Genomic DNA, 6,799 nt, shown 5'->3' on the forward strand with positions numbered 1-6,799 from the left:
TAGTGGTGCTAATACATAGTCATTTTTGTACGTCTGTGTCAATGGTTTACGGGCAGGTTCGGCCTGGTTCCGTGACGATTGGTGCAGGGGACCCACGGACCCACACCCCAGGAAAGGGGAAGGGGGAAAGGGAAAAGGGAAAAGGGCCTAGAAACAAAACAGCGGCAACAATCTGAGGAGGAAAGCTAATTTAACAAATAAGATATCAGAAAGCAAAATAACACAATATAATACAATATAATTGGCATTAAAGCTAATAAATCACATAAAATGAGCAAGAGAGAGCCTCCGATAAACCGAAGGCCTTACGCTAACGCCGAAGGCGGACGGCAGCGAGCACCCACTGCTGAGTTGATCCCAAAGGAAAAAATGACTGTCCCGTGACCACAGACAGTTTTTATCTTTCCCTCTGAGTGTAAACATGAAAAATGCAAAGCATCACGAAGTCCTCTGGGGAATGTAGTTCTTCTCTTCTGAGACAGGTATACCTGGAACTATCGATCCACGGAGCTGGAGCATTAACTCTTTAACTCCAAATGCACTACACGATGTTATGATGTGGAACATCAGTACCAATCATAAAACCATGACAGTCTGACCTAGTTATGTCCTGCTATGAAAGCAGTGGACAACACAACAGCATTGTGTATTGTTGTTGATATGGGCATATTCATGTAAAATTTACATAAAATTAGCGACTGGCATTTAGAGAGAGGTAGAGAGGTATAAGAGGCCAGAAAAACTACTGGCTCAAAGCTTTGTTCAGCAGCACCAATCCAAGACTTAACCTGTCCCCCATGCTTCTAAAGTTAATGGTTAACTACCATGAACACAGCAGTAAGAAAATAGAAACGCTGATCCTCCTGATGAACAAAACATGGGCATCCCAACAGTTACTGTCACTTTGACAAATAGGACATGATGCCCCTTATAACTGGGTTAGGCAGGAATGCTTCTAGCAACCAGCTGCTGAAGGAGAGGATAAAAATCCAAACAATTCCAAGGAAGAAAAGGTACCCCATTCACTGAACTGCAGCTGTACAGGTCAAGGAGACATTGCTGACCAACTTGCCACCTCCTGTGGATCAATAAGATGTCACTGGATCCCTGGTGATGACTATCCCTGTCTTGTAAACCATTTGCTAGGATTGCTCTCTTTACTATCGCTAAATTCCCCATCTTCCCCATATTCCTCAGTAGCACAGAATTTGTAATAAATCATTGGGCATCATTTGGTCTCATTTGCTGCTTTAATATTCTCTGGATACATATATATATATATCAAACCATCACCTCCAAAAATTGGATTGTGACAAGAGCAAAGACAAATATTTGAACACCTTCAATTTCTCCTAAAAAATTTCATCCATGTTCCTCTGTGAGACACTAAAAGCATACAAATTTCTGTTGAAGAACAGCAAATACTTACTTTTTGAGCAGGAACAGGATCACACATCTCAAAGATTGGTGAAGTATTATCAAGAAACACCATTACTAGAAAACAGAAATGATAAAAGCAGTAAATTAAGGGAAATATTTCTCCAGATTTATAAGAGAGCATGCAATGGGAAAGTTTGCATCAAGTTTATTCCGAGTTTCAGATTTTGCCCATATTTTATTAGTTAATTATTAATTCACAAGAAAAAAGAATGTCTCCTGAAATTTTGAGCTACCGAAAGAAATTCCATGAAGACAGGAAAAAGCCAAAAGAACAGATTTTGAGCTTTAGTTAACTCAGGAACAAAATGATTATCGACTTAATCAGAGCAGTCTACACATAGTAGGGATTATATTTAAGGCCTGGGTAGAATGTGTGTGTTAATAGACTATGTGATTATAGTATGACCTCTTCAATCCCATGCTTATATAACAGTTTTGCCTCATTAGTATTAATTTTACTTCCATCTACATTTATTCCATACATTTTCCTTCCTTTTACTAGCTGAATATTCAAAAATTGAAATTTGCCCTACAAAATGTTCACCAAGTATCTTGCAGTAAAGAATTCTGAATTATTACATTTAAAAAAAATCAAATATTGCTTACTAGACAGGTAATTCATGTTTTCTGAACTAAATTTCTTGTAATGTGAATGCTAATTTTCTTCCTCAATGTTTTTGACGGCATATGTAAATGTCTAAGAATGGACAAGATTGGTCTCTGAATTAATTTGTTATATTACGGCTGATATTAATATACCCTGTCAGCATCCATAATAATTTTACCTGTATTCATTCTAATAGTGGGGCATAGATGTTAGGATCCAAAATTAACAAACTTGAGAGAAATATTAAAGATCTGCAAACAATATTACTGTTCTGGAAACAGGTGTTCCACTGCCTCCATAAGATGAACATTTTCAGAATTCTTTGTGGAATACATGTATGTGGCCAAATACAGAATTCACAGCAAGGTTTGCCACACTTACTCACCAAAATCCCTCCACACATGAAAGTTGTTTATTTTTAACACTTTATTACTTTTCTTCCTCAACCCTTGGGCTATGAAGTTATATAATGGCTAGCAGTGAAGTCTACAAAACTGTAATCTTGAAAGACTGCATTTTCAAGTAAAGACATTAAACTTACACTGAATATAACAATTATAACACTTGTAAACAGAACAGGAGAAGTAAAGCTATTACTGCTACCTTTAAGATAACTTGTTTGCTGTTCCTGGGTGAGACACTTCAAGAAGTCCTTCAATCATCAATGGCAGTTTACATGAACATGATTCAAAATGAACTACAGATGTTATATTTTCCCTCATTATCTCATCTTATAAATTAAGTTTCACATTTTATTTTTTATTTTCACTCTATCATTTCAATTATTTCACTCTGATTGTAAAGGCAAACTTAAAGGTTAAATAACTTTATTTTAATAAATAAATCTTTCTATAAGAAATTTCACTGCAAATTTAATGTTTGATAATCTTTACTTACAAGTATTTTAGAAAAAGAAATGTATCTTTAAACTCTACTGACTTGGGGAAAAAACTGAAGTAGAGAGTGACTTATAGAGAAGTTAACTGTCACTCAGCACTAGCTAAGGAAAAACAAATGCAACTATTCAAAAAGTAATATATGTATATTTTAACGTAGTGCATGATTAATGAGTTGCCATAATAAATGAATGCCTTAAGACACGTTCCCATAAACTTGTTCAGATGAGCCTTAAGAGATGAATGAAGCATGTCCTGCTAGATCCGCTGTCATGATTACCTTGTGTTATCTCTGGGGGACATAAAGGATCTCTATTTTATTTTTTTTTAAACCATAGCTATCTTCTCATTAACCAGTTCAGCCTTACACTGTGCAAGTGCCATTGTGAAGAGTTAGTATCATGTGCTTAAGTGTTCACATTAAGTAGATTGTATAATGTCAAGTTCCCCACCTGAAGGGAGGTTAGTTGCTAAACAGAGATGCAGTCACCCATCCCTGAGAACTGGTCTACAGGGCACATTATGCAATAATATTCATACCACAGGCAAATCCAAGTTAGCTGGCCTAAGAACAGTAGGGAATAGAAAGTACAGAAAAGCTTTCATTAGCCCAATTAATAGTTCTCACTTATCTTTGCAAACAGGAAATCTGTCAACTCTTGATACAATGTAACACACCAATCATGCTTTCATATGATTTTTTCTCAGGGAAGAGTACCTGGAGACAGGACAACTTGATATCATTGCTCAACAATTTTCTAGTGAAAAAGAAAGGGGGGGTTATCTTGTGATATGTGTAGTTGTTCCTTTGTAAAGAGGGATTATAGAGTCATTAAGGTTGAACAGACCACTAAGATCACCTAGTCCAACCATCAACCCATGCACACAACTGCTTCAGACCACATCAATCAGTGAGACATCTACCCTTGGACAACTCCAGTGGTGGCAACACCATCACCTCCCTGGGCAGCCTGTTTCAATACCTCACAGCTCTTTCTGAGAATAATGTTTTCCTAATATCTAATATAAACCTCCCTGGTACAACTTGAGGTCATTCCTTCTCGTCCTATCACTGTTACATGGGAGAAGAGGCCAACCTCCACCTCAGGCTGTTGCACACAGTCTTCCCTGAGTCTTCTATTCTCCAGAAAAAACATTTTGAGGTGCCCTGAGTGTTCCTGGTAAGACTCATGCCCCAGACCTTTCACAGCTTTGCTGCTGTTCTTTGGACTTGCTCCAAACTCAGCACTGAATTTGTGGGGTTTTCTTCACAAGCAGTCTAACAGTACAAGAAAATATTTTTTACAAGGTGTTCTGCAGCATGCTCTAAGAACTTCAGGAAGATCTTTGCTAGATTTTAATAATAACAGAATTGACTTCAGCTCTGAATTGAGCCCCTGAGTTTACTGGCATCTCACTATATATATAGACACAAATTACTTTTGCCTCCACAGCTGGAGAACAGTTGAGATTTGTTCAGATATTCAGAGCCTGAAAAAAAAAAAAAAAAGTCAGGTAAGACTTTTGAAAACAGTGGGCACCTATTTGTTTCCTTTCTTGTCAGTACGAACTCTCAGTAAGGCAGCAAACAGCAAGCATCCTGCTCTAACAAGCAAAGTAAAAAAAAAAAAAAAAGAAAAGAAAAGGAAGAGAAAGTAATCTGTGCTAAGTGTGGCTCTGCTAAAAACAAAACTAATTGTGGCTTCCCTGACTCCTGAGCTATTACATCTGAGCCACAGAGATAGAAGACACTGCCCACTGCTCTCAGATATCTTGAATTATTTGATGAACTTCAGAAACTTGGTACATGCTGAGGTTATTTTAAGAGTTTAAGCAACTGAGGAGCAAGACACAGATAAAAGTCATACCCCACTGGTCCCTCTGTTTCTACTGAAGAAAAAAAATGTGGTAACAACACAGAAAAGAAGCTGTCCCAGCTTCTTTAATGACAACCTTGGATTATTCATCACAGCATCAAATAGCAACTAGTAAATAAGAAACAAAGTCCCGTCTCCTTCCATGCTTTTTCTCAGTGTTATCAAGAACAGAGCTTTCTACTGTCTGAACAAAAAGGATAGCTTACTTTCTAGCTGTAAAATCTCCCATAACGACCATACAGAATTATTTTTTTTTCATTTTGTATTTGTCTGACCACATTTTCCATTCCATACTCCTGTTCATTGGGTACAATTGTTTGCCCATCATTTTGTTTGCCCACAATTGTTTGTTCACAGAATCATAGTGGTTGGAAGGGACCCCAAGAGATCACTGAGTCCAAACCCCCTGCCAAAGTAGGTTCCCTACACCTTGTACCATAATATTTTGATAAATCTAAAGGGTTTTAGTTACAAACTAGATTTGCTGGTTTTCCAACTGCAAAAATTTTCTTCATATATCTTCTTTCTTTCTGGTGTTGGTATTTCTTCACTCATTTGCAAAGCATAAAACAAAGACCAACAATAAGCGAAGATAATTTTCAGTTCCCTGCAGAAGAGGAATATGAAATTGTGTTGCTTTCACCTAGTACTTAAATACACAGAGTATGTGACTAATGTGATTTCTTGTTTTATGGGTCATTTAAAGCAAAGAATATAATATTAAGGGCCCATTTGCATAATGGCTTCAGAATAGAAACAGTTACTTTAAGGTAATCCAAAGAAAATCCTGAAAAATGATCATAAGGAACTAAAGCATTAATTCATAGAAGACATAGGACCAGGGAAACTGGATACAATGATTATAAGTTCTGAAATATATGCCAGGAATAGAAAATCAGAACATACTGATTTGACAGCTATTTCTGCAATTTACCTCCATTTAATGAATCAGGTAACTTCTAGCTCCTAGTATCCATTGAACTTTTCTGAACTGACCTCTCTGCTCCTGTCTCACATGCATGAGGGCAACACTTACACCAAGCAAGATGTTTTTAGTTGTCAAACTGAGAAATCAAGGACCTCATAGAGTAAAAACAATGCCAAAAGATAAGCCTTTCCCTTACTCAGGAATTTTGAGTGAATCATTATTTACAAATTCACTCACACTAATATCACATGTACATGCAATGGAAACTTTCATTTTTTGTCAGGGGAGAAGTAATGCTTGCAGCCCAAAAAGTGAGGAGATGGACTATCACAATTTTCCCCTTTCACTGAAAGGGGATTTTCTGGCTGATCCCCTGAGAACTGTTCTAATTTATGAAATGGTGCTCCGGTCCAAAGACTTCTGAGAGGAGAATTTCGAGGACCCCTTTTAGCTGGGAGCTCCTGGAGCCCACCATGCCAAGGCAGCAGTTGCTTGCTGTTCACAAGCAGTTCAGGCTAGTTTTGCATATTTTGCTAGATAATAAAAATCTCTAAATTGTGTACCTGAGGCATTACATTGCCATAAGCATCACAGATGCATTACGATGCAGAAGTAAATACCACATCATCAAATAGATTGGGATGCATTTACTAACAGATGCCAGTGAGCCAGCATACCAGTATGCTACTGTATCCAATTGACTGGAAGGGTCATACTTGTTTTGCTTTCAGCATGATCTTATGAAGTCTAATCATAAGAAAGCAAAAGCCTTACATCACTTGAGATTATGCTTCACTCAGTTTCAGCTCTACTGCACACAAACACATGCTATCCAGAAGATATGCATGTGTGGTTTGATTTTTTTTTTTTAACTCCTGCACAACTTGAAAACAAACAAAAAAAACCCCAACAACAGAGTTACACTTATCACATGTTGAACTTTCTAAAGCTAACAACAAAAACCACTAAAACCTCAAATTTTGTTTCAGTTCCATGTGCCTGAGCACAGGAAACCCACAGTTCAGAGCCAAACAGGAAGAAGTGCTGTATA

The sequence above is a fragment of the Cyrtonyx montezumae genome, unplaced genomic scaffold (assembly GCF_038088225.1).
Source record: "Cyrtonyx montezumae isolate F1298 unplaced genomic scaffold, pur_monq_1.0 scaffold_2, whole genome shotgun sequence".
NCBI lineage: Eukaryota > Metazoa > Chordata > Aves > Galliformes > Odontophoridae > Cyrtonyx > Cyrtonyx montezumae.